We start from the raw sequence: 25,993 nt of genomic DNA, 5'->3' as shown, positions 1-25,993 counted from the left end.
ACTTATTTAGCTTTTCAATATCTTATCCTAGCCAGCATTTTACTACTTTTTTTCAGTGTTATATCTGTGTTTACAGGAAAAATCACAACTTGTCCATTCTTCAGTTGAATAATCCATTGGAATTGCAAATGCTGTTCAAATGATCTAGCTGAATCTCCAGATGTTCCTCTAATTGCATCCAGAAAAGCTATATTCAGTTGCATATAAATCTCAAAGTTCATTTGAGAAGCATAGGCAATTTATTAATCCACCTGAATTGTTTCTTCCAACCCTGAATTTAGTCTGATGAAAATTCAGTTCTTTTAAATGTACCTTTATTTTTGTCCTCTAGGAAAACAAATACTTGTTTGCATAGAAAAGCCGCGCTTAGCTGTGGTAAATAGCTTCTTTGAATCATGGACAGAAGCTTTATGGGACTCCTTGTGATTCCACAGGAGTCTTATTTTCATTTACTGCCCTACTAATCATAAAAAGTTGGCAGTCACTGGAAAGCAAAGTGACTAATGTCATCTCACTGTTCTTCACACCACGACAAGAAGCATATTCCTTTGATCCAAATTGCCATTAGAATTGCTGTTCGGATAATACCAGTGGGAGATTTAGCTTAGATAGTAGGAAAACCCACCATCTCTAAGGACACATGAGGACTTGCACAAATAACGCGGAGAGCTTGTTATATGGCTTGCGCTGAAAGTTTTAAAAAGAGGTTAGACAAATATTTGAGAAAAGGGTATAGTTGACCTTGTCTTGTGTCAGCAGCGATTGCCAGGATGACTTCTGGGCACTTAGAGGCTCCAGCTCTACATGTGCATGATCGTGTGCTGGCTGTGACATGGGCTGGAGTCTGGGAGGTAACACGAGGCATTGTGTTAACCAAGTGCCCTGGGGTTGGGAACAGACCTGCTCCATGCAGTGGGCAGTTTGGGGTTGTTTCCTCTGTAGGGACCAGAACACATGAGCTTTCTCAGGGGCTGGTACCCAGGTATCTGTGCCACTGCTGCTCTGCAGCACGTGCTGCCAGTCTGTAACCACACCGAGACTGCGAAATGACACCGCGGTGCTACAACAGAGGTCCTCTGCTGTGCTCCTGGCTGTGGGACAAGGTGTTCTCAGACTGGGGGCACCACACTTCGCTGTCACGGGAACGTGAATTTCTAGAAGCAATTGAAAATGTTTAACGTGCTTTTTCCACTTTTAGAACAGAATTATTTTTGCCTTGCTTGCTTTATATTGGCTACTTGTACAGTACCAGCGCATGGAAACTTCAGCTTAATTCACTTGTCCTGAAGAGGAGCATAAAAGCCTGTGCATCAAAAGGCTGGATTTAAAGTGTACTCCAATCTCAAAATACTTTATTTTTTATGCGTAAGGGTAAATGTGATATGCATTCAGCAAAAATGTTGCCGTTTCAGTTGCATCCAAAGAGATTAAAACACTGATAACAGTCACAGACTTTCTGGCGTAACATAAGGGTTGGTTATTGAGAATTAATGGTGTCAGAAGTGGTACTTTCAGGGAAAATAACTTTTAGGTTAGGTAATACGTTATCTGCTGATTTATTTCTCTTGAGGGAAAAAATAACTCGGAGCTCTATTTTGAGAGGCAGAAATAAAACTAAAGCTATCAGATTCCCATCTGAAATGACCACCTCTGCATTTTGTTGCTTAATGCAGGCAGAGGAAACTAATTACAGACCTGTGTTCAGAGAGAGCACTTCAGCCCGTGTAAACCCAAAATGCGCAGACAAGGTTTTTAAATAGGACTCCAGGAGCTGATGAAAGCATACAGGTGTGTAATGAAGGCTACAGAGCCTTAGAGCGGCTTTGGAAAGAGCGAGCTGCTGAGCTCCCAATCAAATATGTAAATGTATGTGTCAAAAATAACCTCTCCCCATTATGTTAGCCCAGGCAGGTGTACAGGCGAGAGTTTGGGTGGTCCTGAGATGGCTGCCTCTGTATAGAAAGGGAGAGCATTAGGCTTTCTTAGGATATTGAAAGAAATTAGGAGATGCATATTTAATCATGCAATTTAAGGCCTTTGCCATGATATTTTTTTTAAAGAGCTTATCTCTAAATATTACCCTTATTTCTGAAACATCCTTATCACAAGCTACTACAGCTGAACAGGTGATGTTGTGTCAAATCTATTCTTGCTGCACACCACGTACACACTTTGATTAGTAATTTGCAACAATGGAGGTGGGATTTCAAGCTATTTTCAATAAAATATGCTGTTGGACATCTTGCTGCTGGCCCATATTTTCTCATTCCTAAAGGTTTGTTTAAAAAAGAACTAATGAAATGCCAGCTAAAAGGACTGCATTTAAATCAGCCTATATTTAGCACTGTTAAGTTTCAGAGTGGTATCGGAAAAGCAAGGATGGTTACCTACTGACACTTTGTTTGACAGAGAAATGGGGGAAAAAGTTCTGTGCTGTTAGAAGATGGTATCAGTCACTGGGGCCTGTAGATGTAGAAAGGATGGATGAGAGAACCAACCACTCAGTGTGATTTTTGGGTCCTTAGGGCAGCTACCAGCACAGGGACATGATAGGGAACATGGTGGCTAACACAAGGGTTGCCACGAGAAACTTCTTTTTTGTCATATATGGTGTCACCTTTTGAGTTAGTAAGGAGGAAAAAGCAACAAGACCCCACAAGCCCACAACAGTGGGAGGTGGGGAATGGAAGCAGCTTTGGGGGGTGAGTGTGGATGAAGGATTTTTGCTTGTATTTGAGTACTTGATACAAATCCATCTTCATTAGTATTAGCAGCCTGGGAGATAAATTATAGGGAAAACCTTAAAGACAAATTACCTAGAAATAATAGAAAGTAGTGGTTATGCTATAAAGGGACTTGCATTAAATGATGCTGATCAGCCAGTATTTGCTTTGGACTCGGGTTGGGGTCAGGCTCGTGCCCTCTCGCAGGCTGTGTCTGCTTCACTCTCTGGGCAGCAGCCTGCGGTTTCTGGCTGTCACCTGCAGGGCTGAGCGATGTGCCACCAGACCTTGCATGCTGGGGCAGGGGCTTCTAGAAATCCCAGAAAAATGACCCCTGGAGGTACATACAGTGCATACAGAGTGTCGCTACAGTGAGAGTATTTCCCTTGAATCCTGATGAACTTCAGCCTAACAGAGGCTGATCTGTTGGATCTGCCTCTTCCAACTGTGACGACACACAGTGTAGCCGTGCCTATGCAAAGCACTGTGCGTTCCCCCTGCTTTGGCACTCTCACAAGGTAATATCATTGCTGCGATACGTCTCCTATTTTTGGTTCAATTATCAGATCTTTGGCTCATAGTCTGCAGACTTTGATTGTAGTTTTTAATAAGTGTAATCTTAGTAGCTTAGACCATATGAGCTGCTAGGGAAGTGGAGGGTAATTCATCCTGCAGTCAGAAAGAAGCTAGGTGTTCCCCACAGCCAGTTTGAGCTCTTTCTGGCAAATGTGCAAGGTCTCATTGCTCCCCATACACAAGGCCAGACAGATGGCAGGTGCAAATGGGCGTCTCTGCACAACTTCCCAGCACTGTGATCATTGCAGTCCTGCCCAGCTGCATCCCTGGGTGTCCCCGTTTGAAGAAAGGGGCAACTGCACACCAGCGTGCATCCCATGCTCTGGAAGAGGACAAAACTGCTCTCTTCATTTTTACCGCAGCAGTTGGTGGTTTTATTTTCCTTAACAGCAACCATTTCAAAGAATTCTTTTCCATAGTCCCCTTGAGATGAGTTTTGTGTCCTTTCTAATTAGTGATCATGTTAGATAGCAACGAATGCGGTCTGTTACATATTGTCATTACTCTGTTATCAGAAATACATCATAATCTATATTATGTTATCGGTCATGCAAAAGATACGTTTCAAAAGGTAGTGTGTTACTGTACTGGTACCAGTTTAAAAGCAAAACTTGGCTACTATCTAAATTTCTAACCAAGCAACATGTTAATGTATTTTCCCTATGCTCCTCATTACTTGGCAGGATTCAAGGTCTGAATTCTATAATGTATTTCGGTATTACTTGGCACGTGATGCTTCAGAGGAAAAGAGCCTAATGTTTAAATAAGGTAAACAAACATAGGTTGGTAGGTTAACCCAAGAATAGGATTAGGGCTAACTGTACTTTGCTGTGTTATTTCAAGAACACTATGTGATGTAGCTTTGTTTGCCATACTCCACTGAAAAAAACTGTTTAGTAGGAAAGCTTTATCTGACAGTTGTCTGTCCTGAAACGTTCTCTGAAACGTTTTTTCATTCTTCTCTCCATCCTACCCTGTATTTCTCTTATAATAGAAGTGTAGGGGAATAGGAAAAGACAGAAAATAAGATATTTTTCAGGAACATTATGAGTTATTCATGAAACTCAAAATCATTTGTTTCCAAACTAAGCATAAGATGTTATGGGGAAAAAAAAAGAGCCTTTTTGCCTTGTTTGGAGGGATTAAGCAGGGCTAAGGTACATATGCACTTCACCTTTGCATGAGAATGTTGCATAAGAATGCATTGTATGTATTTTGAATAAAACACTTTCTGTTGGAAGTGTAGGACATCTAGAATCTGTTCTGTCCACTTATACCCCTTCAAAGATACTGGTTTCACCTTACAGCCTGGGTCTGCCAGTATCTGCCCCATACAGTGCTTGCCCTGAATTTGGGGATTTATTTTTCTCCTAAACAGCTTGCACAGTGCAGCCACTGCAGATGTGTTCTGAGCAAAAGAAAGAAGCTGGACAAATTCTTTGATGTCTCCCTACACTGTTACTATTCTTGACAGAACAACTATTTATCAGCAAATGAATTCCTAAAGGAAAGACAGCATATTGGATTTCTCTGCATTTTATCTTTCCTGTAATGTAGCAGAATCATCAGTATATGCACCAGTGGAGAGCAGGGAGGCACTTACTGAACTCAGAGCTGACTTGCTCCAAAACCGCATGTTGTTATAATTACAAGGTTTAAAATTTTTAAAAGTCGAAATACTTACTTTTTTTTCTCAGAGAAGCTGATGAAGTGATGTGCTCTATTGCATGTTGAAGATGTTCTAATATACCCGAAGGAATAGGCCCTTCTGCACTTTCTGGAATTTAAGAAAAGTGTTAAAATGAAATTGGTATACCCTACTTTCTACTCTTAGGAGTAAGAAAAGAAAAAATCCTGTCTAAGACACTGTTTTCACTTGAGATGTAAATGACAGGCTCTTCTCAATAGATTCTGCAGCTGTGAAATGGATGGTTGCTCCATGTGTGCTAATATGAGGCTTCAAGGGCAACAGTCGTTTCAGAAAGCTTTCTCATTGCATGGTAAGGAAACTTGTTCAGGAATAAAGTATTCGCCTAACTTTCAGGCTTTCCATATGGAGACATCTTTATTTGCGAATATATTTCCCCTCTTGCTCCGTGGGCAGAGCAGTTCAGTTGCACACATGCCAGAGCCTTGTTTTGGTGTGTCTGGATATGTGACACCAGTCCACAGGGTCGCAGTCTTTAGCCACCCAAATTAAAGAAATGTCTGAAAGCTGCCAGAGCATCTCGCTTTACTAGTGATCCTGTCTAGGACAGGAGGAGTGAATTAGGTAACCTTTAGAGACCCTTCCAGCTCTGTTTTTCTTACTGCTCCAAGATAAGAGCTTTCAGGTAGGAAATTGGGCAATCAGCATCGTGGTCCAAAAAAAAAAAAAAACCAAAACATAAAATAATGATGAAATCCCTTCTCACTCTCATGAAAAAACTTTGGAACCTGTTTGGCCTGAGCCCTAGAAGTAGCTCTCACTGGCCATTTCAGTACACAGAAAATTACTGAACTGCGGAGAATTGTGCATCGCATTATTTAAGCTGGGAATTTTATACAGAACTGTTTTGCCACAGGAGGTGAGAGGTTGCACAGTAGTCCTTCACCTTCTGGAGACTTCTTTTTTTTTCTTGCTGTTTTGATTTTTCTCTCTTGTTTAAAATATATATAGTTATGATGAAGTAGGAAGAAAGTTAACATGGGAGAAAAGTATATTGCAAACTCTTAATCTGCACTCAAGGAATGTCTTGCCAACCTCAGTAAAATCTGAACTATGTTTTCTGTCCTGATCTCTTGACTTCTTGATGCAAATTCCTCCCAATTAGATTTCTTTAGAAAACCTCCTTATAGCTTCTTTCAGTTTTATTTAGTAACACTGAAAAAAGCTAACTTGTTTTGCATGAGGTGCCTTTTAAAAAGTTTTAAAAAGTGAGTTTCGCATTGTTGTGGGTTTTTTTTTTTTGTTTGTTTGTGTTTTTAGCACCAAAAACGTTAGGACATTGTGCCAATAAAAGCTCATCAGCTTTAAAAGCAGGTATTTGAATTTGGCTTTGTGGGTAAGCTTATCTACTTCCTCAGTCTAGCTCTTGTTTTTATAAATTGCTAATTTATGGCTTTTCTTAGTATCTTTATTGGATTTCATTGCAGAACCATGGCTCTGCCAGCAACGTGTCTGCATGCCTCAAAGAGAGGAGCACCAGTACTCCGAGCAGCTGTTGACAAGTTATTTACTGCTGAAGCTCCCATGTTGTTCAGTGCAAGCAAAGGAGTACTCTTTGCATGCTCCCTGCTCTATAATTGTTGGTTTTAGTGCTCTGTGTCTCTGGTCAAATTGCTGCCTGAGGTGTCAGAAAATCAAATGTCTCTCTATTGTTTCTCTGCAGTGCACAGCTAGAAAGCCCTAACTGATGTGCGTTCAACCTCTGTGCTGTCGATTCCAAAGACGATAGCATCCTTAAAAAGAACAAAGCAGAATAAAATGGGAGCCCAGAGTTTGCATGTGACATCATTTTGGGGCAGCAAACACCTCCGTTCAAGGAGGCTGCAGAGGCCTGAAGGTGGTGTTTCCAGGTATCGGCTTAAAAATCACATGGGAAGTAGAGGTGAGCACGATAAAAAAAGCTTTGTGATCCTGTGCCAATCGGATTTGTCCTTTGGCGAACTAATTCTTCAGTCTTATATAGTGGACTGCTGCAGGGACTGCACCGACGACAAACTGTCGGATGTGGCTGTAGTGAGATCGAGTGAGATGCTGGGTGTCAGCCGCTGAAATATGGCTAAGGTGAAAAACACTTCCAAGATGCTTAAATGATGACAGTTTGTACGTTTGCTGGGAAGGAAGGCTACCAGGAATTTAGGGTAAGGGAGGTTTGGAGTTTGAAAATTCATTTGCAGGTCTTGTACTGTTGACCCTCAGGAGAAAAAAAAATCATAGTATATATGTTTGGCTAGCTGTGATCCGGTGCATATTTATAAGCTGAGGAGACAGCAATCAAAGTTCAAATGTTCCACAGAAATACCATGTCAAAACACTGTCAAGGAAAAGAGAAGGACAAGGGAAATTTGTGACATTTTGTGGTGCTGGCAAATGTAAAGTAGCTGGAAGGTTTAGATAGAACGAGATTCTTACACGGTATAAATCTTTACTTCTAGCGGTGCTCAGACTCCGCATGAGCAGAAACCTGGCCATCAGACTGCAAGCTCTTTTTCTTTCTAAATCTCTGAATATAACCAAAACCAATGTTATCAAGAGCTCACGTTTAAAAACAAAAACACCGAAAAAAGCAAAACCAAAGTGACCCAGAATCTGCAGGAGACAAGGACAGGCTAGATGGGACCAAGAAAAGCAAAGCAAATCAGAAGAGTGGAGTTAGCAGTGCTGAGTCATAATAAGACAGCCAAGGAGGAGAAGGCTGCTGGGGAGAAAATCCATTCCCTTCTTTCGCTATCTGTCAGGAAGATAAATCTTTCTCTCTGGGGTAGCGTTTCAGCCCTGTGCGCCCCACTCTATACTCATTAGAGGCACAAAGCCCCCGCTCGGTGCCAGAAGTTCAGCGCCTCTCCTCTCCATCCCCACAAGCAGTTGGCTTGGGGTTAGTGGCAGATCAGTACTTGGATATAAACAGGCAAGTCTGAAAGCAGGAGCATGGATTACAAATTCAGGTGGTGTACCCGAGGTTCAGCCCCATCTGGGGGTGCTCTGAGATGCAGGCTGCCTGCAGGGCTTGTGTACGAGTCTGCGTGCAGAGCTCACGCTCCCTGCCTGTGGTTTCTTCTCATGTTCTTCACTAATTTATATCAGCCTGCTGTTTGCATATATTTAATTCATTTACTATTTTTCATATCTTTTCTGTAAGAAATACTTTCAGTTTTCCAGAATAGGAACTGTTGCTCTGGCAATAAGAGTGGGGAACCAGCATCAAAGCTGCTTTTACTGAGACTGCCTGATTTTTATTCTCTGCGAAACTGCAAATATAGATTTCAGGCATACTGTTGGATAGCTTTCCTAATGCTCGCTGCAGCTGCACAATATATTTGCAGTGCCTCTTGCACACACTGATACATACTTACATCTATGATGTAAATGAATAAATGTATCTGTGGTCTGTGCAATTAAAAATGAATGGCCATGCAAAAATGATAGCGGAGTTGTTTCCATATGATGGTGATACCCATAAAAACAGATCATTGCACAGTAAATGGTCTGTTTATGGATGCAGTTTTCTTTTTTTCTTTAAAATGCCAGTTGGCTGAAGCACATTCCCACCTCGACCACCTGCTTGAGTTATTATTATGGGCTTTTTTCCTAATACCAAACTAACATTGAAATATAAATATATTCTTCATTCTTTGAAGTTCTGGCACTCACAAGCAGTGGTTATGTGTCTGTGTGGGTGTCTGTAGGTGGACATTGCTATGCAGCTGCTGAATTCACTCGTTAAATTACTAGGAGGAAAGTCCTGGCTCTACCAAAGCAAGTGCATAATTTCTGTTACCTCAAAATTCATCCAACTGTCATTGTGCCCGAATAAATGAACAGTTGAGGCAGCTTTGACTAATCTCACTATTTTATTTTATTTTTTTAGATTAATCTGTGTTGTCCACCATAGTAATAAATTGTAGTGCTCTAACAGGGAGTTAATACCGCTTTTTTTCGAAGGAGTGAGATCTAACTGCAGCTGCAGCTGTTAAGGCAAGCTGCGAAACTTGTCCAAGTATGCAGAGATTTTTGGCCAAGGGCCGAATCAACCATGAGGACTGTCTGAAATCTGGGAAGGAATTATTCTTTAGAAATAGATTCATAAAGTATTGTCAGTGCTGGAAAAGTCCAAGTTCATTAGGAACTTTTTTTAGGATGCTAGGAAGATCCAGATATTAGCGTAATAAGAATTCTTACAAAAAATCAAAATAATTGATTTAAATTTAATGTCATTTACTTGCTGCTCACAAGGAATGTTTAGTTGAATAAGCTTGCAAAGAAAGGAGGTTTTGGAGGAAAGCAACAATTGGTGGAGACTAGATATTCCCAGAGTTGGTCTCTTCTTATTCAGCAATGCTTGTTCAGTGTTTTATGAAAAACTTAACAGCAGCATTAGGTAGGAAAAGCCATCTGTCTTGAAAAATACATAATATCGCTGTTTAGCTGATTGACAGTCATAACCATTACCAGCTCTCATACCGAGGAATGTTTGGGATTCTAAGAAATACTCTCAGACAGGAGGCTGGACCCCAGAATGCAGTGAGGTGTGCATGGAAGCAGCGCTTTGAGCTCAGCTATTCAGCCAGGTCATTTTTTCTCATAATACGTGCTAATTCTGATGTGTACATGCTGATGCATGTAAATAGGCAGCGACTATATTATGCTAAAAATACTTTTTTGGGTTTTTTTTCCCCTCTCTGCTCTGATGCTTTCTTTCTTATTTTTCTGTGTTTTGTCAATGTCGATGTTTGTTTTGTCAAATTTAGCGGCTCGAAGGATGGAACCGCTAGTGGATGACAACACAGTAGGTTTCAGTCGTATTGTTCAACATTCCTCAATTGCCAGTGTCATTTCCAGCAGAAGAATATCTTGAGCAACGTGAACTAGCAAACCATTTAATTGTATCAGCTTTACCTGTTAGAAAATGCACACAGATTTGGCAGGGATAGGTCTTTAAGAATGTCAGGATGTTTAAAGCAAACTTTAAGCAGGCAAGCTGCTAGGTTCTTCCAGCTCATAGTTGTAAGCCTATTGTATAAAAGTAAAATGAGACTTTCAAGACCTGAATTGAAAACTTTCCACTTTTCTTACTTTCATTTGCCATGTGTTTGTTTATCATACATGTCTACGGATCCTTTAGAGGCTTCCTTGTTTGCATGAGTGTGCAGAACAGCACAGACTCAGCACACCAGCCCTGCCAGGCTGCACGTTCTGCTGTCAGACTTTCCTGGGACTGTAGCTGTCATGCTACCACTGTCGAGGTACACAATCATTTGCAGGCTGTGCTCAGTGGACGCATGCTAGCAAATAGTGATGTTGTTGCACTAGCCTTACAGAGAGATTGGGTAACTCTGTTTGCATCACTGCAAGCATCAACCTCATGACATCTGAGGGAAGGTGTCAGGTGTCTGGATGCAAGATTGGGTTTTGAGTTGTTTGTTTGGAGCTGGAGCCCCCTATTCCCCCCCCGCCCCCCTTGCTGTGGCACTGCATTGATATTTGTGCTTTTAAAATGCCGCATGGGTGAGATGCTGTGGCATAGCTATAAATGTTACAAAATAGAAAGTTCAGCATTGCAAATGAGACTAAACTGCCAGAGTAACACGCTCATCACTGGGAAGATAAATCATGTCAGAAATTCCAACAAGTCTGTCTCCTTCCTGCAAGCAGAAATCTCTCAAGTGATCAGCATGGATTTCCAATAACATAAAATGAGAATATTTTACATTTTAATTCTATTTTTCCATGTATTGACTTCGTATTTAAACTTGACACTCAGGAATTGTCAGGGAATAGAAGATTCTGTTACTTAGACACATGAGCATTTATTCAGGTACGTACCTAATTATTCAGAGTTCTTACTACACCTCATCAAAAGGTGCTGAACCTGTTGTAGGCATAATTCCACTGAAGTTAGTTAGTTCTTTGTGGGAGGGGATGAGGGGATGATGTCGTGATCTATTTATGTTTGTTGTTGCTGGTGGGTTTTTTTTGTTTTGTTTTTACTATTTGTGCACAAATAGTGCATTTTTCCTGCCTTTGCACATGGCCTTTGTGATTTTTCTCCACTGTAGATCTTTCAAATTCTACAGCAGTAGAAATACGTCAACATCCCCCACATTATGCATTGGATCAGAGCAGGAAGGGATGCTAAATCACTTTGCTGAGGGCAAAGAATGATGATTTGAGTAAGAGGCCTTTGGATTTCTTATGCAAAGACCTGAAAATTAGCTCATAATTAAGCTGATGATTGTTTCTAGTGAAAATGTTATAATGGTATCACAGGCTTCTGTTTAAGATGAACTGTTTCATTTTCTGAGATGAGTAACTTTTCCTCCTGCTGTCATTCACCATACTTTGATCCTTATCTGCTCTAGTGAATCAAAGGTCTGTTTTTGGCAATAAGTTCAGATTTTTTTCTTTTTTTCCCCTCCCTGAAGCCTCTTGAGAAGCAGCATCAGAAGTTACCTTCTCTTGTTGTTTACATCAATGATATTTTTCTTTCCTGTAGCCAGGAAGTGGAAAATTGCAGAGTGCTTCCCATTCTGTGAGTGCATGGGATGCTTCAGACTGCCCAGTGGTTGGGCTGTTTCAGTTACAAGCCTGAAGTCCCTACGAATACACTGAAGGTCCACAAATGCTTGGCTTTACGCACTGTATTTGTGACTTCTCTCAGTCCATTTTTATGTGCAGTAGATTCTGACTTGCCAGCTGTTAGAAGAGCATATTGGTGTCAGAAAAGGGAAAAACTCCAATTCTCTCCCTCATTTGGGATATTATCGCGAGTTCAGCAAACAGCAAGGTATGCACTCAAACCAGCTGGGGAATGCCAGGGAGAACACGCGGCCCTGTCAGCCTCAGAGCTCGGCTGGTAACAGCACGAAGCCTCTCAGAGATGTGCAGGCCCAAAGGTCCTGCTGGAGAGCCTCTGGGCCGGCCTCCTGCTTGGTGGGGTTATTGCCACTGCTGCGTCAGGTCAGCCTTGCCATTTCTTTGTCTTTAAAGCCTTCGGAGATGTAGTTTCCACAGCCTCTCCTTTAGGCCTTTCTGAGGGCCGTGGTGCCCTGTTGGTGAAAGTCGTTTCCCCTGTACAGAAGGGCCAGCGCCACGTTAGGCCCTAAAAGCTGAGCTGTGACCATGAGGGATGTCCCTCTGAGGCAAAAATCTCACCCTGCGCAGCCTTTCCTACAGCCACCTCCTGAAGAAAGGGCTTTCCAAATCCTCTGCAGTTTCTGGTAGGTAGAGGTATGTCAGGGAGAAGAGCGTAACGTGAGCACGGGTGGCTTTGCACAGCAGGCCTCACTGAAAGCGCTGCTTAGTCATTGCTTCTCTGCTGCTGACACGTTTTGTAGTGCTCTTTATAGAAGCTCACTGTGGAAAATCATAAGATTTTTGTAGACCAGTACAGCAATGTTATAGCAATATATTGTTTAGTAAACAGACTTTCATGCAGTCTGTTTCATATTATCATCACATATTTCGGTTCAGCTTTCAAGGGTCCTTTTTTCTTTTCTTTTTTTTTTTTTTTTAAGCCTAGGTATCTAATAGTGATGTCTGTGGTTATTTGTAAACAGATTTGCAAGCAGTTAGAAGGGTGACTTTATATGTATAAGCACAGCACGCATTTTTGCTGGAAGTTTCAATCTCCAATAGGTAGCATCGACTTCCTGCTGTGACAGATACAGATACACAGAAGATAACCTCTTCCTAGCTTGGGCATTCAAAAGCTCTCTGATACAGACAGGACTAGCTTGACTTTTCCAGTATTCAAGCAGCGTGTTTGAAACATCTCCAGCAAATACAACGAAGCAGGACTTTGATACTGCAGGAATTGTGTGTTTAGGAACCCCAGAGAGGTCAAAACAGGAGTATCTATGGGCTGGATTGTGCTTGCTCCAGAATGTACAGACTGAATAGCTGCAAAGGGACATAGGGATGTGCAAAGTGGGAAGGTTGATTATTGCTGACAGTCCTGCTGTGCCAATTGTTCTAAGAGAAATTGGTCCTCCTGATGCAGCAGCTCTAAGTTGCACTTATAAGAGTATATCCTGAATTACTGTATTATCTAATAGTTGCAGAAACTGGGAACCTGAGCTTTAGGTTCAGTTGTGTTTAAAAGGATGTCTCTAGAATAGACCCTTACTTGCAGCTTGTTTTCAAACGAGGCAATGATTAACCCAGATGTAGCTTTTTCGTGTGGTGTATTCATTGCCTAGAGCCAGATGAGTTAAGGAAAAAGCGCTGCAGTGTGGAAGCACCATGTGTTAGCAGACAGCATCAGAGTTGCATGGCCACGACTGTGCTAGAGCTGCTCCCGATGAAGAGAACTGACTTCCAAACAAGGCTTTCACATCTTATGGACAAAGTGAAGTATGTGGACAAAAAAAACAGCATTTGAAAGTGAATGTTTAATCATGACTTGTCTTTACCAGAATGCTTTTATTCATTTGTTAGCTCATTTGTTTATTCTCTAGCACATTTATTGGATTGCATTGGAAGGAATAATTGTGATCTGCTTCTGGTCTTTGACAAGGACCTTTCTGTTATGTTTTATTTGGAAGGAGTTTCTGTAGCAAAGGTGTCAGGCAGCATCTGCTGACAAGTATTACAATAATTGTCATTTCTGTAACATCAAAACCACTTAACTAGCAGCCTTGTTGGGTGAAGAACTTTCTACTCTGCTGTTTATGAGAGCAAGATAATCATTATTTTGTTTCAGAGCATGACAGGATTTTCTCCTAGTATCGTATATCTGTGCAGAATCTTCTCTTGGGTGCTACTTACATAAACTTACCTTTTATTTAAATTGTGTTACCACTGTGCTCAGTTAGGGGAAATAAATGAAACAACGCAGCATATTGCTCTGCTTTGTTCAATTTTAATTTTGACTAAACTATTCTGTTTGGCACTGCAAGTAATCCTTGGTCGCAAACAAACTGGAAGAATGTCTGTTGTGATCAAGTTAACAGCAGTAGTTTACATGTGGTCTCAAAGCAGCATCAACTTGACAGATACAACAGTTCTGGGATTTTGACTTCTCTAGATAAATTCTGGAGGGAACTGAAAAATGAGAATTATAAGAACTCATTTCTGAAGAGAAATCACAATGGGAATTAGTATATTCTTGTTAGAACTGGGAAATATGGACAGTGGTCTGGGGATGAGAAATGAAACCAGGCTGACATTTCAGACTAGACTGGTTGCTTTGAATGAATCTGGGGAATCCTCCTGAAAGGAATATCACTTCTTGAAATGCAGATTAATTCTTGGTATTTATCTGGGTGGAACAATTTCCACCCTAGAACTTAAAGGGGAGCTTCTGTGAAGTAGTGCAAAGAACAAGGAAAATTTGTCTTCTAACATTGACTTTATTGCAGACCAGACCGTTCAGTAGCCATCCTCTGTGCAACTCTGACTTGTTGCAGTTTATGTCTGGCAAGTATTGTGTTGGCAAAGTAATAAATCATGTTGGTTTCCAAAATGTTTATTATGACTTTGATGTTATCTAAATAATAATGATTGTGAACAATATCTGTCAACTTGCTGTCAGCTAGATTGTTCTAGAAATTCTAAAATTAGTGAAGGGCACCAGCTCTCGTGCTGCTACGAATGATAGTTGACTTGTATTTGGTTTACTTCTCACTCTTTTAAAGCAGTAACTTTAAGTCTATTGGTTCTGTTTTTCAAGTCTTCCCCCTCCCACAGCCCCTGTGAGAACTGTTGAATTGCATTTCATCCCAACCAAAATCGATTTCATGTGGCTTTACTTTCCAAACTCTTGTTTTTCGAAAAAGTTATATAAAAGTTATAAAACATTAAGAAGGTATGTTTGTAGAGGTATGTTGTAGTTATGTTTGCTAATTGAGAGGAATATTTTTCTTTGCAGTGCCAGTGAAACAGGAAATAATTGTAGTGAACATCTGTGGTTTTGGTTTTTTTTGGGACACGAGACATTGTCTCTCAGGGCTTGTGAACAGTACCTGTCCGTTGTCTTCCTTTATATAGGAAAATAAAGGGCAGAGGTTTTGTAGTATTCCTGTGATGGTCATTTGGCATGGGATTGGCATGATGATGAGGGATGTCACTGAACTAAGTAGCTGTCATGTGTCAAAGTGATCTTCCAAACTTGTAATAAACATCTAGCTAACGTTTTGTTTGGGGCTTTTGAGAAAACTGTGCTGACAGGTAGGCAATTTTTATTTTATTTTTTTCCTTTGAGGGAAAAATATCAGTCCGTAGAAGTGCTATAATCTCTTGTGTCATTCTGTACAAATGTTTTTAATCCATTTGCTTTGAGCATGCATTACCAATTGCCGGGGAGTGCAGCTTCAATGAAAGGTCTGAGTTTTGTCTATTCACCCTGCACTGTATGTAGCAATTACCTTTACATATTAATAAGTGCTTGTAATTTGTTTTTATTTTCTTTCTTCAGACATAAAAGCAAACACTTCTGAGAGGGAAGAAATACTCCTTTGTCAGGAGCTCTGGTAATTAACAAATAAGCAAACTCAGTCTCTCCTTGTTTGATAATGATGGTTTTGTAGGTGGAGTGTTTGCTCCCTTAAAATGGAAGAATGTCAGGGCTCTGTGTGGAGTTCCTGTGGTGGCAAAGGGAGGCAGAGAGGACGTAATTTCTTTAACTGGCTGATTAGCTGGTTTGTTCTCTGCATTTAGTGAGGACTGCTTACGGCGTGGGGAGTGCTGCACAGCTTGCACTGGAGGAAATGGAGACAAAAAGGGAGGAAAAATACAGTGGGGGGCAGGAGGAAGGAAGGTTCTGTCTTTGTTGTGCTGGTCAGAAACAGTGAACAGGCGTCTCATGCCCTTCTGCCATTTATCATCTTGTTAGGAATCTGAAGTTTCACATGATTTTTTTTTTTTTTCCTGGCTTTCAGGTGTATGTGAGCTGTTCCTCTGTCCCCTGCACATTTTATTATTTTTTTTTTATATCTTGTTAATTCTCTTTGAGCTTATAATGGGTTAGGTCCCTTGCAGGCTGCGCCGTGACTGACTTGAGCTTGTCTTTGTCACCTTTCCTCCTAGGCTGTGTTTTTTGGTGGGATGTAACAAAAAAAGTGAGCTGATTGACTGATACCTTGTGGTGGGTTATCCAATTTTATCCTTTTTATACATTAAAAAATGCCACCTATGCATGAACATGAAAAAGCTACACCTTGTGCAGATTCAGTGCCAGTTCAGCAGATGAATAAGAAATATATTAATAATACAGGGACTGAAAGGAAGGGCAAAACCCTAGATATTCCCTGAATTACCACCAGAGGATGAACTAACCTGATAAAGAAGAGAGCTGACCCAGGCTGAACTTGGGCGACCTGTCCAGACAGGCTTTGTTGTGATGTCCTAAAAAACCCCCACCATAAATCCCACATTGTTGCATTATTAAGTGTCATGCCTGTCCTGAAAGATTTAGGTTTCCTGAAGCTTAGGTGCTGTTTGAAACCAGGACTCCTTGTTTCCAGCCCAGCCTGCTGCAGCATGTAGGAACTGGTTCTGTGCCTACTCTGTGCAGGACCAAGCTTCTGCCACTCTGCTTTCATAAGCACGCCGCCAAAGTGCTCAGGAGCTCTTGAACGACTCTTCTGCAAAGTCAGCTTGGCTTGCATCTCACTAGCGTGTGCTTTGGGACTTTCTCACTGCTTTTCTTTTTGATCGTTATTTTCACAGTTCTACCGTCTGCACATTTTATAACTTCTGTATTAAGAAATTCATCTGCTTTAGCAGCTATTAATCAGAATATTTTGAAATTGCTGTGGATATTGCCCGTTTGCTCTTGAACAGTTTAGGAATCATAAATGTGATGTGATATAAATCTGTAAATGAAATATTACCTCTCATATAAAGCCTGTGCACATATATATGGATATATATATTTTTGTTTCGCTTTGGTAATTTTAGTCTCTGCTCGGTGGTCAGTTATGTATCATCAAGTCTGAAGATACATGTCTCTTGTATATATAAAAAATTCCACTAATTATTGAACAGTCTCTCTAAGTGAAGCCAAATCAGAACTTAATGACTTCTCAGACTCAAGCTTTCATCCCTCTAATATTTCATACATGTTTTAATTGCTGTTTGTCTAGTTGAAATACCCTGAGAATGTCCACAAATTGATGTCATTTTCTTTTCTCATCTGTAATCTCAAAACAGAGAACAAAAATTACCCTCTTTGCTGTGTTTTTTTTTTCTTCTCCATTTAGTTTCATTTGAACACTATAGACAGATATTTCTTTCTGTCATCTGATGTATCAATATGCTTTGGGCATTTCAGGTCTTTTTAAGGCTGCGATAAATTAAGTACACCTCTGATTTTTATGCTGAGTAAACTTTATAAAAATAAAACTTAAAATTTAAGATCAGTACAGACTACTGCAGGTGTTTAATTGAAAATATTTGAGGCTGGGGAAAGTCTCTAGAATTTTTCTTAGCCAGAAATTTCATAACAGCACTATGCTGTGTGAGGTAATTCATTTTACAAATGAGATCATTTGAACCATTAAGAAGCTTTTAGTAGTCTTGAGAGGAAAAAAAAAATAGACCTTTGCATTTTTCCCTTTCTGTACCTTATAAAGTTCCTGGAGGAGGGACAAGACGGCATAGATTACCAAAAAATAGTGGTGATGTCTAGGACAGAGGCCATGATTCAGTTTGCCTACTGCATCTCAAAAGAATGATGATTGATAGACTGAGCACAGCTATGTTTCATCACTATAAATCTGAAACTGCAAATAACTTTGGCTTTGCAGTGGCTCTGCCAGGCTCAGAGTGAGCTGACAGAATCATGAGACTGCGACAGTGAACGGACCTATGACAAATTTACACCAGTGCAATTCAGAATAGAGTTTTATAGAATATTTCTTAGACAATAACAATGATTTTCTGCTGGCTCTTTCTACAAGTCTGCAGGTCTTTTTTGTATGGTAATGAATGGTTGAAAGGATTTGCTTAGTAAATGGGTGTGCCATATACATTTCTTGATGATGTGATAGCAATGTTTCTAATCAGAATAAATGGTAGTCCCATTCACAATATACCTTAAAATGAGGTCAGGAAAGTCTTATTAATTATTCTGAATATTCTCTGAATTATTTGGTTTGATTGCAAATGATACAAATTGTTTACTACTTTATAAGTGAATGTAATGCCTAATACGACGTCTACACTTAGACATTACATATATGGAAATATTAATGGGCTTTTGGGACCTTGGACCGTATTCTTTAAATAGCTGCCTTAATGTGCAGGGAATGTGGTGACCGATGCGCTGTCAATAACGTGACTGACTGTCCTGCCTGATTTATTTTGCAGTCATCCTGGAGAAATCACTTTGTGGTTACGATTCAGCCAATGTTGAGGAACGTACCTCTCGCCAAAATTACTAAACCTGAAACTGGCTTGCTACTCAGCAGAAAGAAGGAAAACCAGGCAGCTGAAGTATGCTGGAAACAGTATCCATTTGGGATTCCAGGAAGAATCAAGTGAAGGATAAAAAGTAGTCTGCAAACAAATCAGGCATATTAAGGGTCATGCAATACATCAAACTAGAAAAAGGTGAGCTGACATTTCTGGTTATTTGTATTATAATTCCCTAATTGATGTTCTTATTTTAAGTTGCGCTAGTCAGATTATTTTGACAAACCATTCTAACAATATTTTATTGTGGTCAAACTTTGAGATCATTCAGTGTTGTTATTATCAAAATTAAGAAGTTTGAGATGACTGCGGCTCTAGCATAAGGAGAGTTACTGCAGGGAAGCAAGCGTCTGTTCAAGTTGTTTCTGCAAGGTCTTTATAGTCTTTGCTAACAATAACCAAAAATAGCCTGACCCTCAGTAATTTTCCACCTTAAGATTAAGAAAATCCCTTTGATTAAAGGATTTGTGATTTATGATTTTTAACCCTTTTTTTTCCTATTATATTTTAGGATTCCCCAAAAACAAGCAAGTGGAAAACTTCCTGCAGGAAATGGGAAGGAAGCACCTGAGCATTTTGCAGACCTGAGATTGCATTCAAATGCATTTGCAAGGATCCAGGCAAAAAGACTTTCCTTCTGTCCTTTCCAATGAGACTTCAGGTAAGAAATGGATTTCACAATGCTACTTCCTGTCGGTCCAGCTGATAAAAGAATGCAATATCCACCTGAGTGGCTCATCGCACAGAAGGGTGTGAGTACATCAGCAAGGTCCGCTTACGCAGAGCTTCTGTCTAAGCAAATTCAGACTCTTCTGTTGTCCAAATACCTTCTGTGTTTCTTTGATTGCAGTCATTTACGTTAGGGCTTTAGTCACCCAGAGTTGGACCTGGTTTTATTTTTTGATGTTGAAAGCATTCTTCTAGTTGGAAAGGTAGAAAGTGAGTGAATTCCCTTGGAAAATATTGGTCAGGTGTGGACTCAACAAACTTGGTGTATGCACAGAAGTTCTATCCTTAACTTTCATGCATTTTGAGGAACATTGTTCCACTCCGTGTTCTTTGTGACCCAAGCTGTGCTCCATGAGTGCACCTAAGCTGCCACTGCTACTTAGAAACATAAAAAGACATCACTGGAAGATTGTTGTCTGTTCAGTATATGGCGATTTTTATGTTTGAGTTGGAGATATTTGTAACATTGCATTTTTTTTTTGAGTATGTTTCTTCTCTAAACTTTTTAAAAACAAATTTCTTCTAATCCTACTCATAAATCCAAATAAATGCACATGGCAATGATTGGAGCTGAAGGTTTGTAGTGATTAGCCCTTTTAGAACACCAAAGACGCGAGAAATAAGTTCGGCTCAGAGGAAGCCAGGCAGAGAAGGAAGGATGCAAACAGACATCTGACTAAGTACAACTTTCTGAAATTAAATCCTGTAGGTCAAATTAGAAACATATCTGTCAAGGTATTCTTATCACATATAGAACAGCTAATTTAAACACCATTATAAAAATTTAATTAAGCATAATCTGCAAAAACCTGAAGTATAAAACTAAAGGACTAAAATTAATAGTGTAAGAATGAGATTCGTTGAGTTTTAAACTAATGGTTTTTACATGATATCTCCCGTTAAACCATAGACTCATTTGGGGACTGCAGGATAGTAAATTTTTATCAGCATTTAATTTTGTTTAATTTAGAGCAGAGTTCTATAATAACATTTACCATGGAATACTCAAATTAGACTAATAACGTGTGTCAATTTTTGTCCATAAATCATTTTTAAAAATAGACTTGGGACACAAGGTGGGTAATACGCTACATTAGTGATAATGTATTTTGGAGTGGTGTTTATGTTTGGATGCAGAAAAAAACGATGGTGCTGTTCGTTGTGTATTTGTAAAAACTATAAAGACACGAGAGGAAACAACAGAAGGTTTGATGAGAAGTCCCTTGATTAAGCAAGGCAGGTTCTCCTGAATGGCCATGAATCAAATCCAAAACAGAAATTAGGCTATCCCTTGGAAATGATGTACAGAACGTGTCCTGACTGTGTTTCTTTACAGTGATTGTAAACAGCTTTTCTAAGAAAGCAAACATCAGTCATTTTGTCAGTCACTTGAAAACCTTTTCGTAAAGTACAGGTATTGTATGTAGCGTTCCTCAACAAGTGGATAACAAAAGGGAAACCTTCTGAGCTGCAGGTGTTGTCTTGTTGACAGGGTTGTCTAACTAGTGGTTCGTATAGCACGTTTGGAAAATGAATCGGTCCACCAAATTGCTCTTTTATTGAAAGATGTTTCTTTTCCTAGCTGTCACAGGAACATATATTTCTTTCTACCATGAAGATACGGGCAAACATCACCTTCTTTTCCAAACGCAGATAACTGTTTTAAAAATCATTTAAGTTACTAAGTGACCGCAGCGTACTTATCTGCCATGTTATTTACAAATCTCAGGAAGTTAACAGCTAGAAAATGATTACTTAAGGGATGTCATAAATCTTAACACAGCCCACACAGTAAGCACACTGGCCTGAATCCAATTCTTGCAGCTGGCCAAAACACATTCTTTATGTGACCCAGAAAAGGAGAATTTAAATGGCTCAGGGTGGAAAAGTCACCAGTTCTGCCCATAGCACAGCCTAAAGTACGTTCAAAGTCCTTGAAGCCACAGCTTTGTAGCTTCAGGAGATGTTCTTGAACATAAGGAGCACTGGGATAGTCTGGTCAAGCAGCAACCTTCAGGAGCTTGATGCCAGGGACTGGGAACGGGGCTATTGTGTGACTAAGCTGTCAGCGTGTCACCAAAGAACAAGTTCATCATGTGGAATAAGTCAGAAGTTTGACAGAAGGGGGGTAATAAAGCCCATATAGTGGCTTGCAATCAGAGCAAGAAATCTGAGGCATTTTCCTGATGAAACGTAAAGAAAGATTTCCTCATAACCTAACTCTGACTGATAGTTACTGGCATGAGGTGTGGTATTAGTTGGTGTGATTTTGGTACTGGAGCATACTCTTTCAAAGGGGGGGCGTAAAGTGCACCTGCAGCAGTGCTAGTGGGTACAGTGTAGTTTTGTTGTATATAGCAGATTCTGACAAATCTCCAGGATGAATTCAAATTCCAGTAGAAAGCCATTCACTGGATTCCTAGAAAGTAGATCTGGTGAGCCGGATTAGTCGTGTAACCATTGATTCATCTGTATAGTTTATCTAATCACTTTTATCACCTGGATCTTTTAAAATCTAATTCTATTTAATACACCCATGTTTTCTCTAACAGTCCTTTTGCTGTGTTATCTTAGTGGTGAAGCTGAAATCAATAAATGAAATGGCAAAAAGAAAGGGAGATTGATTTTCTTTTATTTTTAATTTTACATTCTTTTCCTTTTATTCTTTGTCTTCTACTTTCTGTTTTCTTCTTAGTACTCTAGAGAAAGCTTGTTGATTTTTTTTTTTTCCTCTATGTAATCCTGGAGTAGCTAAAAGCTTGTACTTAATGAGGCAATTGCCAATGCCCAGCAGAGGCCCGATTTGTCCGTGCGTTGTGGGTAACTCCATTAGCTGCAGTGAGATTGCAACACCCATTTAGGAATTACGGCTCTAATCATGTTGTGGAACGTAGTTTTGCTGATGTTCCCAGAGAATATAGATTTGTCTGTGATAGAGAGCTTGTGTGGCATAAATACACGTGCACACAGCTACAAACAAATTAATATTTGTGATGGAGCAAAGGGTCGTAGTGCAATACAGAGAAATGATGGGAGCTCAAAGTGGGGAGTGTCTAGGGAAGTTGTCCTGTTCCCACCACACAGGATGATGCGAGGAAGCAGCCAGCCATTGACCCCCAGTGTGTCACAACAGGGACCTGCTGGCCAAATCTTCCAATTGGTCACATTGCTTGGGGTTTGAGGAAGGAAGCATCCCTTGCTGACAGAGCCTTTGCATACAATATCAGGAGTTCCTCCGCATACAGCACTATTGCAGACAGAAACTATTCCCCTTCTGAAGACTCTACCTGGTGTTTTTGTCCCACACGACTCCCAGCTGGCCCATCCCAACATCACTGCAATGTCACGTTCCCAAATGGCTGCAGGTTGTTCTGCAAGAGAGACAGAGCTACTGTTGATGAATTACTAATAGGGTCATTTTCTGTGTTTCACTGGTTTTCAAGGGACATGAACGTCATTGAGATGTGGGTGGCTAGCCTTCTTGGCATAAGGCTGCTCTGAAATTTGGAGATTTGTTTGCATCCTCAGGGACAGCACCCAGACCTACTTTAATCTGGTAGCGAAAGCGTATCAGCACGGACTCAGCATGGCTACTGACCGGGCTGCATTCTGAATTCCTGGAGAGCTCATTCAGACCCTGCTCAGCTCCTTGTCACGGTTGCTATTATTTCCTAAACTGCTTCATTTGAAGTCTGTGCAGATGTGCCTACACCTACCACAATGAAGACTGTACACATACCCCTAGGCTCCTGGAAGGGCTGGTTAATGATGTTTATTCCACTCAAAGACCCTTTAATTTAGCCAGCAACAACATAACGTGATCCAGTGTCTGAAAATGAGAGTTGCAAGCCTTCAAGTTGGAAATAAAAGGCCAGCTTTTTAACAGTGCAGGTAATTAATCATTGGCATGGTTTATCCAAATATTAATTCATTTTTTATGTAGTTATTTAAGAAAGGCGTGTAATACTCACTTAAAATATAGGAGTGTCTTCTTGATGAAACACCTCTGTAGTAAAGGAGCTGCTACAATTACCAGAAGAACATCAGACTCATTCCTCTTCAGCAGCAGGCGTTAGGGCTTTGTACAAAGGTGGATGCGTAGTTGTATGTGGCTTGTGAAAGGCCCAAAGCCAGACCAGATTTTGGTCTTCGCTTTTGGTCATTTACAAACAAGAGACAGGTGCTTGTACTATCAGAGATTCATGTTTGTGTTTATCGAACGATTCTTCACTAATATGAAGTGTAAAAGTAGTATAAAAAATAAATCCATCTACTTGAAAAAGTTTTTGCTTCCCTAGTGCTACTTGAGAACCAATGTATTAAGGTATTTTCTTAAGAAACAAATCGCTATTTATACTGTTTCTGTCCTTTTCTTACCTAGTCCTGCCTATTTCCCATTTATTCTCTCTCCTTGTAGCACAGTGCTAGCTGTTTGTCAGATACAAGGCTTCACTGCTGAAATAATAGGATATGCATTGCTAGAAGCCTGATAATGGGTAAAAGATCAGTCCTATCTAAAAGTGCTTTTGGCTTTGAAGAGTTGTGGTCTTCTGTAACGAATGTGTTCTGGTCTTCTGTAACTAATTTAGTCGATATCTTCTTAAAATCAAGTTTTGTACTGGCTTTGTACATGTTCATCACATTGCATGCAAATTTCTGGTGTTAGGTAGCAAGTTGCGAATAATATTTATTAATTGGCTTACCTTTATTTTGCATGTGATTCTTCCCATTTCACTACCAAATTTCAGAAGTTGTGTTTCCACTGAAGTCAAAATACTATTGAACATAGGAGAGAGAAAATTAAGTCTCAGTAGTTCTTAATGAGTTCTGAATGAGAGGTAAGATCCAGGCTGGCACTCTGCACAGAGATGTTATCAGCTTTCTGTTTCCTTAACTCCTGTGTTCTTTTTGAACACACCTCCATGTACACACTAGTGTCAGTCCAGTAGACTCAGATAAGAGTTTTCCATTTAGAACTAGATCCAAGTAATGCAAGAGTAATGAGATCAATTTGTTCTGGTCTTTCACTGACTTTCTGATTACTTTTAGCTCTGGCTAGAATTCAGCATGGATAATTACATTCTTTCTACCTAATTCCCCTTGTAGCTTCAGTTGCATATGGCATTCTTTGGCTTTTACTGATTTTTTTTTTTTTTCTGTTTGCTGGAAGCTATTAAACTGTTCTACATTTCACCCCCGAGTTGGCTGCATTTCAGTAGCTCGTGAAGTGTTTCATATATTCTGCTGTTTGTAAACTACCTTGGGACTATTTTTGGATTAAGGGTCCTATCTGAATTGAATATATTGTTTCCATCCCTGACATCCTTCATAATGTGTAGATCTTGGAATTTTGCTAAGTACTTCTTCATGGAATTGCTGAGGTTGGAAGGAACCTCTGAAGACTGAATGGTCCAATGCCCTGCTTGGAGCAGGTTGCTGAGGACCGTGTGCAGTTTTGTTTTGAGTATCTCCAGAAACGGAGATTACAGTACCTTGCTGAGCAACCTGTTCCAGTGCTTGGCCACCTTCACTGTAATAATTTTATATATATAAAAGATAAATGTTTTAGCAGAATTTCCTGTATAACAATTTGTCTCCTCTCGATTGACTGAATACCACTGAGAATAGTGTGGCTCCATTTTCTTCACAGTCTCCTCGCAGAGATTTATACATCTTTTATACATCTTCATAAGATCCCACTAAGCCTTCTCTTCCTCAGGCTCTCAGTCCCAGTTCTCTGCCTCTCTGCGTGTGTCAGATACTCCAATCTGTCCACTGTCTTTATGGCCATTTGCTGGACTCCAGTCTGTCTGTGTTTTTCCTGTACTGGGGAGCTCAGCTGGAGACACAGCACTCCAGATGTGCTCTCCCCAGTGGGTAGAGGGGAATAATCATTTCCCTTGGCTGGCTGGCAATGCTTTTCCTAACGCAGTTGCAGGTGCTCTTGGTCGTCATCTGCCACAAGGGCCCAATGGTGGCTTCTCATTCTGTGTTTTCAGAATTTTTTAAAGGGTCACCCTCCTTTTACTCATAAATACTTCACTTCTTTTTGCCCTTTGAACCATCACAAAAAATACAAGTATTGTTTTAGCACCTCTTCATTTTCAAATCTACCTGCTGTAATTTCTGTAATAAAGTTTTTTATATTCTGGCCGGTAAAGTAGGTCCCAAAGCAGAAATTTCAAGAAGGCATGTGAACCTGAAAAGCTTTATTTCTCCCAGTACTTTGTAGAATTTGAGAGTTTGCATCAAATTGTGAGTTAATGAAATAAGACTGCAACTGGAAAAATTAGTATTACGGTATTACAGGCACTGTGATTCAGGCTTTCTGGTGACTGAGGCTGTCCTATTATGTAGTTTAGGGCCTCTGAGGAGGGTTTCAGCAGCATGAAGAATTGATTAAAAATAATATAACCTATAACACATGTAAAAATCTAATTAGAGCAGTGTAAAGGTTTATAGCAATCTGGCATTCATTTCTAGCTCAACTGCAGACCTGCTGAATAACTTGCACAAGTCATTTATCTTTCCAGGTCTTTATATCTTTATCAGTAGAATAAGGAGGGAAGGCATTCCTGGATGCTTATTGTTACTTTAAAACCAGGGGAGGGGGAGTTCATCCTTGTTTTGCAGAGGTGATCCAGAGGGGAAAAAATCTGCTTAATTATCAGTCCTTCGAATGTTACAGTAACAAGAGCTGTAGATATGCATAAAATTATGTATTGAGAGATACTGTTAAAACTTGTGTTTTCTGATAAGCCACAGTTGTCCTTCATTTTAAATAGCCTATGGCCAGCATCATCATATTGTACTGCCTACTTGAAATGAGAATTTAATTTACAGCTCA

At 40.1% G+C, this 25,993-nt stretch overlaps 1 protein-coding gene across 1 annotated transcript in view; it reads left to right on the top strand.

The window, feature by feature from the left end:
• The window catches only part of TOM1L1 (target of myb1 like 1 membrane trafficking protein), a 416,402-nt gene that overhangs the window by 48,192 nt on the left and 342,217 nt on the right, over window positions 1-25,993 (top strand). Inside the window, exons 2-3 of the mRNA XM_080560434.1 lie at window positions 18,313-18,555; window positions 18,929-19,078. The gene's annotated coding sequence lies outside the window, so the exon portion shown is untranslated. The remainder of the gene's footprint in view (window positions 1-18,312; window positions 18,556-18,928; window positions 19,079-25,993) is intronic.

This window comes from Anser brachyrhynchus, assembly GCF_964034855.1.
Source record: "Anser brachyrhynchus genome assembly, chromosome: 18".
Lineage (NCBI taxonomy): Eukaryota > Metazoa > Chordata > Aves > Anseriformes > Anatidae > Anser > Anser brachyrhynchus.
The sequence above is the reverse complement of the archived record's forward strand: the minus strand, read 5'-3'. Positions and strand labels throughout refer to the sequence as shown.